Here is a 12,098-nt window from a genome sequence, read left to right on the forward strand (position 1 = left end):
ACTAACGTAGGTCTTGAATGTATTTCAGTGATACACATTTGGGAAACTGTAACACATATAAGCCTAAGAAAATATAAAATTAATTTTACTTTTAAAAGTGCCTTTCTGTATGATAGTTATTTAACTTCTTAGTCTCCAAGAATTGTCACTGTGCAAAGAGCAAGGGAAGTGGCCCCAACATGGCTTGGTCCCCAGTATCATTGTGCTCGAGAGAGAGAGAGAGAGAGAGAGAGAGAGAGAGAGTGGGTACCTGCTTGCACAGAAGAGGAGGGGTGAGGGAAAGAGAGAATCTTACATGGGACTTGGTCTCAAGATCCTGAAATCATGACCTGAGCTGAAATCAAGAGTCTGATGCTTAACCAAGTGAACCACCCAGGCACCCCCCATTGTGCACTTTTTCTATTCAAAGATTAGTATCTGCCCCATCTGCCCAGTGAGGCCAAATGGAAGCCTAGCTGATGTTTTGGCTTTTATTATGCACTTGCTTTGTTATAGTTGACATTATTTCATTTGGTCCTCACTAGAGTCACAAATGATTCATCTACAAGGTCTTTATTGCATAAGTATTTATTATGCACATGCCCAAAATACCCAGAGTTAGAAAGTTTTGCAGGGAAGCAAAGATTTTTAAGAGAAGAGTATAATGAAGATGCCTGGCAAAATTAGTATTCATTTTAATACCACCCTTTGATTAACGCAATTGCCTAAACCTGTATGTTGTTGATTATTTCCTAATGAATTATTAGATGTAGAAACAGTGAAAAATAAGTTTACAAAATAAGTATATACATCCTTGACAGGATTTTAGGACTGAAAGCCTAGTTCATTGATTTCCTGCACTATATATTTTCTACAGAGGTGGAAAGAAGTAGCTTGGGTTGTTTAAATTCAGGGAGGTGATTAGCAACATACCTCGGGTCAGAGCACAGTGTTTGTCAACAAAAGGTCTTAAAATAATACCAAAGATTGTAGACAGATTTTTGGATCAGATAATATTGCAAAACAAGAATGATTCTGCAAATTTATTATCTCAATCCTGAGAAGAGTCAAAGTAGATAAAAATGTTCAAATGATACTAATCAGAATATACAGTTTCCCAGAATCACCTGTCCTTGCTGACCTATGAATAACTTTGTAATACCCTGAAGAGCTGGTTTACAGGTTAAAAAAGAGGGGATGCTCTAGCTGTAAAAGGTTGTTGCTGTGCTGTCCAATATAGTATTATTTGGTAACACATGGCTATTGATTATTTGAAATGTGACTAGTCCTAATGGATATATGCTGGGAGCGAAAAATGTATACTAGATTTCAAAGATAGTACAAAAAACCCCATAAACTATCTTATTAATTTTTATATTGATTATATGTTTAAATGATAATTAAGTAGTTTTATCACAATTAATTTACTTGTCTTTCCCCCCTTTTTTTAAATTGAAGTACAGTTGATCCACAATGTTACATTAGTTTCAGTTGTACAACATAGTGATCTGACAACCCTGTGCATTATGCAGTGCTCACCACTACTGTAACTGCCATCTGTCTTATAAATTATAACACTTACAGTACCGTTGACTGCATTCCCTATGCTGTACCTCCCATCCCTGTGACTTCTTCTTTCCATAACTAGAAGCCTGTACCTCCCACTCCTCTTTACCTATTTTGCGCATTCCCCAGCCCCCTCCCCTCTGGCAACCACCAGTTCTCTGTATTTATGGTCTTTTCTGCTTTATTTCTTTTGTTTTTTAGATTCCACATAAAAGTGAAATTATATGGTATTTGTCTTTCTCTGACTTATTTCACTTATCATAATACTCTCTAGGTCCATCCATGTTGTCAGAAATAGCAAGATCTCATTCTTTTTCGTGGCTGAGTAATATTCTATTGCAAATATATACCATATCTTCTTTATTCATCTATCGATGGGCACTTGGATTGCTTCCATATCTTGGCCACTATAAATAATCCTTCAATAAGCACAGAGGTGCATATATCTTTTCCAGTTAATGTTTTTGTTTCTTTGGGTAAATGCCCAGTGGTGGAATTACTGGATCAGATGATATTTCTATTTTTTAATTTTGAAGGACCTCCATGCTGTTTTCCACTGTAGTTGGACCAGTTTACATTCCCACCAACAGTGTGGGAGGATTCCTTTTTTTCTGCATCCTCACCAATACTTGTTATTTCTTATCTTTTTGATACCAGCCATTATGACTGGTGTGAGGAACTATCTCACTCTGGTTTTTATTTGTACTTCCCTGATGGTTAGTGGTGTTGAGCATTTTTTCATGTGTGTGTTGGCCATGTATATGTCCTTTTTGGAAAAATGTCTATTCAAGTATCTTTCCTCTTTTTAATGTGGTTACCTGAAGATTTTAAATTGCATATGTATCTCACTTTATTTTCTATTGAACAGTGCTGGGCTAGAATATGAGATAACAAATCAAAAGTAGAATATTTACCCATGGAGTGCTTTTGTTTGTAAGTTTAAAGGATATATGGAATGACTGCCCTTTAAAGACAGTTGTGGCTCACTATTATTTAAAAAGCTAGATAATGGGATACGATTATTTTAGTAAAATTATTTTTGTTATTTCAAGAGTAAGTATTATTAATCCTTTGTCCATTGTCAGATAAATGGTTGGCCTATGGTTTAAGGATATACAAGTTTGAGGAGTTTATACATAAGATTGTCTGAAATCTTTTAAGTGGGTGCAAAACTAAACTGTCAGTGCTTAAATTTACTTCAGTAGAGCATCCATCTAAAGTGACTAATAGATGTATCAAAGAATAATCAACTTCATTAGTAAGTAAATCAGAATTAAAATTGTATGATGTAGTTTTTCTTACCTGTCAATAAGGCAAAAATTAAAAGTTTGGTGATATCTAATGTTATTCTGGTCACAGATTGCTGGAGAGAGTAAAAATGGGTTTAAGTTTTCTGCTGAAAAATTGACAGTAGATATAAAAGTTTAAGGAATTTAAGATAGTAACTAAAAGTGAGGCATGAGATCAAGAGAGAAATAACCACTAATCACTTATCATATAATATTGAGAGATAAATACAGTAGGGTGACTTACTACAGTGGTTAGGAACACAAATCCTAGAGCTAGGCTGTCTGGGTTATGTAACAGGATCTTTTACTACTACCAGTGTGACATTAAGGTATGTACTTATCTTCTCTGTGCCTCAGTTTCCTCATCTGTAAAACTGAAGCATGGATAATAGCTTCTGTATACATCTGTTAGGATTAAACACATCAGTGCTAAGGCTTTTGGAACAGTGCCTGGCACACAGTAAATTACATATATTTTTTGAGTTAATCAAAAGTATTTGCTAACATAGATGTACATATAAAAACTTATAATATTGCTTGCTATATAAAAGTTGAAAGTGAGAATTAAATGAATTGTATATCCATATTGTAAAATAACATATAGTCATTAAAGTGATCTGAGCTGTATTTCTTGACATGGAAGTGTTGGTGGTATATAAGAGAGAAAAAGAGGTCATTTAATAGCATAGAGGGTAGTTTTATTCTGTTTTATGTATATTCATACAAAAATAGCTAGAAACATATATGAACATGCTTCCCTTAAAAGTGGAATTTTGCTTTATAAAAATTTGCTTATTATTTTTCAAATGATCATGAATTATATTTATTATCAAAAGCATATTTAAAAATGTAAGTCACAAAACATTAGTTCTTTTTTTCAATAATGAATTATGTATTTTTTGAATCTGCAGATGGTTAAGTGCATTACTACTGTTAGTTACCTTTTAGGAAAAGAGGGTTAGCTGGTTGATCTACTCACTAGATCAACTCATTACAATCCTCCCTAACCCATAGCTCTAGGAAGAAGAAACAAGCTGCTGCAGGTCAGACAGGGCCTGGGAACACAGGTGGAAAAGCTGTTGCTAATTAGATTTCTCCGGACCATGAATTTATCTACAATACAAACTGCAGAAATACCTGGTGTACTGTTGCCTCAAAACCCATGTTTGAGAAAGCAAGCTGTTATTCTTTATAAATAATGGTAAAAGAACATGTTTCTAAATTTGGCCTAGAAAAGCAGTAAAAATGAATATTCCTGTAAAAAATCAGTCAAGAAACTCACACACACAAAAAGGATATAAAATATAAAAACGTTTACCTAAAGGAGGAAAGGAGGAAAGAATGGGCTCAAACTTAAATGACCATCAACTTAATATAGACTGCCACATGCAGAAAAGGTCATATACAAACCTAATGGTAACCATGTATGAAAACCCACTAAATTTGGCCATAGAAGTTAACATAGAATATTATTCAACTCTTAAAAAGGCTGGTATATTACATAGTACAGAGAAGAGAAAAAGCTATATTTTAGATGAAATTTTCAGGTATAATGAGTTAGAGTCAGGCTTATGGACAGGGCTGTGACATATCGTAAGTAGGATCATATTTTTTTTGTTGTTAAAATAATGATTGAATAAAACTTTTTAATTTCCATACTCTAAGAGGTGATGAAATATGATATTTATTTAAAGAAAGATGTTTCAAGTGTAACATTGCTAAACAAACACTAGCTAGAAATACGAATTTTGTAAGAGTTGAGGTGGGATGTTAAATATTTTCAAAACAATAGGATACTTATACCTTCAGTAGAGAGTGAGCACCTTCTATGTGCTGGTGAATTTTCTGGGTACTAGTACCAAAGAAGAAAACTTAACACATTGGAAAATCTTTCATATGTTTCAATTGATTCGTCTTTAATCTGACAATTATGCATCTCAAATTCAAGATTTTTTTTTTTTTTTTTTTTTTTTTTTTTTTTTTTTGCGTGGATGGCTTTAGGTTTGGTTTGGTTTTTGGTTTTGTTTTATTTTGCCACAGAGGAACCATAACAAAAAATCGGATAAGAAACTTTAGATTTGGTAAAACCAAAGAGAGAATAATCGAGGATTTTTGGATAAGGAAGTTTGATAAAATAGATATTTTTTAGAATATTGCACAGGAAAAGTGAAAAAAAGATAAAGTGGGTATAGCAGACAGTGTCAGTGCCCCATCCGTACCCCCCAGGCACTGAATTTTGGGGTGCTCAGGATGTTGTCCAGCTGTCATACCATTTCTATAGCTACAAGGCTTTTTTTTGGTCTCCCATCCAAGTACTAACCAGGCCCAACCTTGCTTAGCTTCCGAAATCAGATGAGATCGGGCACATTCAGGGTGGTATGGCCATAGACTAAAAGGCTTTTTTTGGAGCAGGTAGAGTGGAAACAACAGGGATTTAATGCCTTATGGGTCAGCCCTCAAGCAGTTACTACAGGGAGTTGGTATATAAATAGGCTCCCATGCTCCAAATGGTATATGTCTATGAAGTGTGTTTTCTACCTTTTCCTGAGTTTTCCCCCAAGGAATTAAGCCCAAGTCAGTCTCAGCAGTAGTTTAATTATCTACTCTTTACTGACTGCCTTTCCTTCCATGAATCATCTCCCCACTCCTTCACCATTGCTTCTTGTACCTGGGCTTAGATCTACTGTCAGGGTCTATCTTTGGGAAACCAGAAAGAAATAACAGCATTCTGGCAGGAGATGAAGAGGGTCTTTATCTCATTCATTCAAGATGGTAGTGCCTGCCTTCTAAGTCTTTGTCATAGAGATGTGGGCAAACCATCTGAACATATCTTATAAAGAAAAGTGACTCAATTAAGTAGATATTGACTCTCTTCTGCATGGAATAAACTATAGTAGCCTGCAAGGGCTAAAACTGGAGAGACATATCTACCTTCAAGAAAACTGCAGTTTAATATTGGCAGAGAAGGGGAATATAAAGATGATAAGATAGACTAATATGACATGTGAAATCGAATTACATAATTACTCCTATTAGATTTTAGACCTTAACATGACTAGAATTTTTCTCCAAAATTAATCTTAATACAGTACGTTCTTTAAAGATTTATTTATTTGTTTATTTGAGAAAGAGAGAGAGAAAGAGAGAGAGAGAGAGAGAGGATGACTGAGGGGAAGGGCAGAGGGAGAGAGAATAGAATCCCAAACAGAGTCCCCACTGAGTGCGGAGCCCAAGGGAGCCCAAAGCACGTTCAATCTCACAGCCCTAAGATCATGACCTGAGCCAAAATCAAGAGTCAGGAGCTTCATTGACTGAGCCACCCAAGCTCCCCCAATCCTCTCTTTAAAAGCTAATAGAGTATATCTGAGATTATAGGACGAAAAAAGCCAAAATGTGGTTGTGCATACTTAGGTAAAGAAGATCAATAGAAAAGTCACCTGCACTTGGTTTTAGTTACTATAATTAATGATATGGGCACAATACATTATGATAAAATTAAAGGCAAATATTACTGGAAATGTCAATTAGCTATTCCCAAATGAAGCATAACATTTCTTTCCTCTTACACATATTTAGTTTTTGTCCTCTGCTTCATGGTACAAGATCTGTAAATTATTTAGAGCAGTGTAAGATGAGTAACCTTTCCAGTAAGAGAACAGATAAAAATAGAGGTTTGTATTTGATGAGATCTGAAGAGGTTTATTTACAGTTTTACCATTTTCCTTCCATTCATATAATGAATGCTGCCCAGACTGAATGCGTGGACAAAAGGCAATTATGTTATAATCTCTGGTCTCCCAGTTATAGTAAAGAAGAAGCAAAGCTGGCCTATGCAGCTTGTCTAAGAATTAGGACTTCAAAGCGTTAAGATGTAGTAACTTCTGAATGTATTTTTGTTAGTACTTTTTGCTTGCAAAAGATAGAAAACAAAAGCTAGCTCAAAGGAAGAAGGAAATGCATTGGTATGTACCTGACATGTTTCTGACTGCAGACATAGCTGGATCCAGTAGTTTAAAAATATGGCTTTGGGTTGCAGTCTCACTTCATCCCTTGGTTGCAAGTTGGTTTGATTCTCAGAGAGGCTCTCCCCATACAGAAGCAAGATGGTTGTCAGTGACTCTAGGCAGAAATCTTACCAGTTTCAAGCCTAGTAGAAAGAGGATGAGCTTTGTCTCCACACATTTTCACAAAAAGGCCTATAATAAGTATCGCGGGCTCTTCATCTCACCATCCCCCACTGAAGACATGGAGACTATTGGAAAGGTGGGTTTGCCAAGGAATATCAGGGAGCTATTAACAAAAGACAAGGAATGGAAGTAAAGCAGACAAAACCAAAAATGTCCACAATACTCATCTACTTAAGGAGAATACCCATGAAAATACCATGATAAGCAAAATTAAATTGACAAGATCAGTAGTTCAATGGCATATGGCCCTTGGGCCCACTCAGCTCCCACAGCCTGTTTTTGTAAATAAAGTTTTATTGGAATACGGCTAAACCCTTTGGTGTATGTATTATCTCTGGCTGCTTTTGCATTACAACAGCAGAGTTGAGTAATATCGACAAAAACTGTATTGACCCTCAAGCCTAAAATATTTATTATCTGGCCTTTTATGGGAAAAGTTTGGTGACCCTGAAGTAAAGATTTAAAAAGAAAAATAATAGAGTTAAGTTGGTTACTTAATAAATAAAATTTGTGCAAGCATCAGTTTTTAAAACAACAGATAAGATGTGCGTTTTGAACTTGTTTCAGTAGGCAATTTTCTTGATTCGACTGCTTTAGTAGTTTAGGAAACATTGCTGTGGTTGCATAGGGTTCTGCTGAGTGAGATTCTCCCATATATTTTAGGTTATTCAGGCTGTACTTATTTTTAAAGGTTTTGAACCAGCTTTAACTGGCTTGAAAAAAATGTATCTCTATTTATTTATTTATTTATTTATTTATTTATTTATTTTGTACTTGCTTTTGATTACATGCTTTTTTTCAAAAGTCGTGCAAAATGTTTGGGTAATGGTATATTTAGTATATAAATGTATGTTGTATAAATAAATGTACATAAACTATGATGCATAGAGATACTTTTTTGTGTATTATGTGTTTATGTTTATGGGGCTCTATTCCTCTATCCATGTAAATTAAGAATGGAACGCGGGCACCTGGGTGCCTCACTCCATTAAGCATCGACTTTGATTTTGACTTAGTTCATGGTTTCAGTGTTGTGAGATTGAGCCCTCCGTGCTGGGTATGGAGCCTGCTTAAGATTTGCTTCCTCTCCTTTTGTCCATCCCCTCCCCTTCTCTCTCTCCCTCTCTCTCTTAAAAAAAAAAAAAAGAGCATAAACATATCGGTACCACACTAAGTTCCACCTAATTAAAGGGAGCAATTAATATGTGCTTTTTTTAAGTGGACCATCTATAGGGGATGCTCAGATTGTGGATATTTTGTTGCACAATAACTCACAGTCATCATTTGGCAACTTGTAATCGGAGAGTCATAGCTCTACTTTAATTCAGTTCTTTTTTTTTTTTTTAAGATTTATTTTTTTTAAGTAATCTCTGCACCCAACATGGGCCTTGAGCCTACAACCCTGAGATCAAGAGTCACGTGCTCCACTGACTGAGCCAGCCAGATGCCCATAATTCAATTCTTAAAGTAAACCTAAGAGGTAGTTTTTTAGATTGGGAAAGTATCTGGCTTTTTTAGTATTTTATTTTTTATGATTGCTCTTTATTTCTCCCATTAAAAATTACCCCAAGAATAATAGATATTTTGAAAAAAATATTTGAGTAATTCTTACTTCTTTTTTTGATAGGTGAACTCAGAGGACATTTCCTTGGCAAAATATGTATTTTGGATGTCTCTAATCAGTAGGGTTCTTTTTTTTTTTTTTTAAGATTTTATTTATTTATTCGACAGAGATGGAGACAGCCAGCGAGAGAGGGAACACAAGCAGGGGGAGTGGGAGAGGAAGAAGCAGGCTCCTAGTGGAGGAGCCTGATGTGGGTCTCGGTCCCAGAACGCCGGGATCATGCCCTGAGCGGAAGGCAGACGCTTAACCTCTGTGCCACCCAGGCGCCCCTCTAATCAGTAGGGTTCTATCTTTCCATGGCAAGTGAATGAGTGGCATGGGTATTCCCCAACAATATAATTGCAGAAGGATTTAAATGGTTAGGTATTTCCTCTGTGGTGAAATGGGAGATATTACAAAATAGATTTATTTATACTGTAGAGCATGTAGAATTTTATCTGTGTGGGCCAATAAAATGAGCCATAGGAAGAGATGAGAGAATAACAATTTGGTTATTCAAATGCTTATATGAACATACATAATCCTCTTAAAATGCTTTGTAAGCAATTACAAGAGTTTTTAGAATGCCACTACCAGTTTGCTTTAAGTGTAAGTGATATGACTCCTTGGTTGAAAATGATATTATAATTTTGAAGGAGCATAAAATGTTTAAATCAAGAGCCCTAGCATTTGACATAGTAACTGATTTATTATTGTCTAATGCAGCTCTATGTAATAGAGATGTAATGTGAACTGCATGTGTAATTTAAAATTTTCTAGTAGCTGTGTTAAAAACATGAAATAGGCTATATTAATTTTAGTAATATATTTTAATGGTGATTGTAGCTGATAATACTGTATTGTATAATTGAAATTTGCTGAAAGTAGAACTGAGATGTTCTCACTGCAACAAAACAGAAGGTAAATATGTGAGATGATAGATGTTTTAATTAACTCAATGGAGGATGGGGAAGGAATCTTTTCAAATATTTGTATATATCAAATTACTATGTTATACATTAAATACTTTATAATTTTGTCAATTATACCCCAGTAAAGCTGAGAAAGTAATTTATTTTGTTTAACCCAGTATGTCAAAAATATTATCATTTAAAAACTTAACAGTATAAAATTATTAACGATATATATTACATTCTATGCTTTATCTAGGTATTTCTAACCTGATGTATATTTTACTTTAATAGTGCATCTCAATTTAGATGCTAAATTTTCATCAGAGGTACTTCATTTGTATTTAGGTTTTACAAAATTTACATTTGATAAAGGAGAATCACATACCCAAGTTGTTGCTAACATATTTAAAATTTTTCTAACAGCTACATTATTCGATTTTTTTTGTTAAAATTTATAAAAGGATTTAAAAAGTAAAAAATCTAGTTTTTTAGGTACACTAGCCACATTTCAAGTGCTCAATAGCCCATGTACCGAGTGGCTACCATTGGACAATACAGGTGTAAGACATTATTCAGTCAACACAGGGCACAGTTTTCAAATACTTGTAATTTATTTGCTTATAATAATAAAACATATAGGAAGATCTATAGTGTAGCACTTGTTACAAAATATATAAAAATGAATCTCCATACTAAAAATTGATTGGCGCATGTTCACTAGGTATTTTTATCTTTCCTAACTCAGGATCTGCTCTTGGTCATCTTTTTTTCCCAAGTTCCCAGACTTGTCTTCCAGAGTTACAGAGCCTCTGCTACCACAAGGAGCAGCTTTCAGACTATAGATGGGCTACATTCCCCCCCCCCCAAAATTAGAATTATTTAATTGGTGGAACATCTCTCCAAAGTATTGTTGACCTTTTCCAAATATTAAAGACGTAATAGTTTCATGTCTGAATCTGGATGGGGCCTCAGTCTGAAGCTCTTCCTGAGTGTTGGCTACAGAGTGACTTCAACAGTGGAGTCTGTGAGGCCTTGGGCCTTTAGGACCAACCGTAGAGTGTTTCCCATAGGGGAGAAACTCTCCTATTTCTTTCCCAGGTTCCATTCCAAGACAGAGGATCCTGCTAGAGAACATGAGTTAGTGTGAGACTAGAGTCTTGAGAGAGCAATCTCGATTCTTCATCTCCTCTGGACATATAAGTATAAATTTACAGTTACTCATGCAGTATATATGGAGTATACCATAATGGTTGTTTAGTTTAGGTTGGCTTTTGAAGTCCTAAAGTAGGAAGAAGTTCCTATGGCTATATTATATCACTTGGTTAATTTTCAGTTTTCCAGAACTTAATGTGAATCCAAGTTATACTTCCTGCCCTAGTACAGATGAGCTGACCCATCTCAAAGTAGATAAACTGACAATTTCTTTTCTCCACTAAAAAACCCTGCAATTCATTAACAACATAACACCAATGTCAAACTATTTTTACTTCAGTTTAAAAGGACTTAAAGACCTGACCCATTGTCACAGCATTTTAGGAACATAGCCAAGAATAGAAGTTATGCCAAGCACGTTTTTTTTTTTTTTAATTTTAAACATACTGGGAACTCAGCTAGTGTTAAATAAAAGAAAAACAAGTAACTTCCAAGTGCTGAATTTCACTGGATTAAAGTTTGCTACTTAAAAATAAGAATTAAAAAAAAAAAGCAAGCATTACCAGGCGAACAGTGCACATCTCAAATTTTAAATGGGCCAGATTTAAGTGACTTCTTAATACCCTTTTCAATTTCTCTCTAAAGATAATAGGCAAGTATTTGGTTGTTCCCTGCATTTTAGCTATTGAAAATTCTAAGATATGCATTTACCACGAATCTGAGTCTTGAAAATGTAGAAACATATGGTTAGGTGTCCTGAAGATTTTAAATAACATACAAAAAGTGGAAAGGAATTTGGACAGGGAGTTAAGAGAAGGATTGCAATTCTGATGGGACTGTCAACACCTTGCTTTAGAACAGTAAGAGTCTCATTAGGGAAGGTATATTAAAAGAAGTCATGGCTACCTAACAGATGCTCAAAAAAATTCTGTTTTGTTATTAAAAAGTGCTATCGGGGGATGCCGGGGTGGCTTAGTCAATTGAGCCTCTGATTCTTGATTTTGGCTCAAGTAATGATCTCAGGGTCCTGGGATTAAGCCCCATGTTGTACGGGCTCCTTACTCAGTAAGGAGTCTGCTTGTCTCCCTCTCCCTCTGCCCCCTCCCTGTTTATGCACACATTCTCTCTCTCTCTCATATATATATATATATATATATATACACACACACATACATATATGTATATATATATCATATTCATATATATATCATATTCATATATATATGAATTTTTTAAAGTGATATCAGGGGCTCCAGGGTGGCTCAGTCAATTCAGCTTCCAGCTCTTGATTTCAGCTGAAGTCAAGATCTTAGGCTTGTATGATTGAACCCTGCATTGGGCTCTCAGCTGGGCATGGAGCCTGCTTAATATTCTCTTTCCCTTCCCTACATTTCTCTCTGAAAAAAAA

The 12,098-nt window shown here is 35.1% G+C and overlaps 1 protein-coding gene and 1 pseudogene across 1 annotated transcript in view; one reads left to right on the top strand and one right to left on the bottom strand.

Annotated features, from left to right (window-relative positions):
- The window catches only part of EDIL3 (EGF like repeats and discoidin domains 3), a 396,558-nt gene that overhangs the window by 27,028 nt on the left and 357,432 nt on the right, over positions 1 to 12,098 (top strand). The gene's annotated exons all lie outside the window — the stretch shown is intronic.
- LOC121100828 lies at positions 5,107 to 5,224 on the bottom strand (annotated as a pseudogene).

Source organism: Ursus maritimus, unplaced genomic scaffold (genome assembly GCF_017311325.1).
Source record: "Ursus maritimus isolate PB19 unplaced genomic scaffold, ASM1731132v1 scaffold_5, whole genome shotgun sequence".
NCBI lineage: Eukaryota > Metazoa > Chordata > Mammalia > Carnivora > Ursidae > Ursus > Ursus maritimus.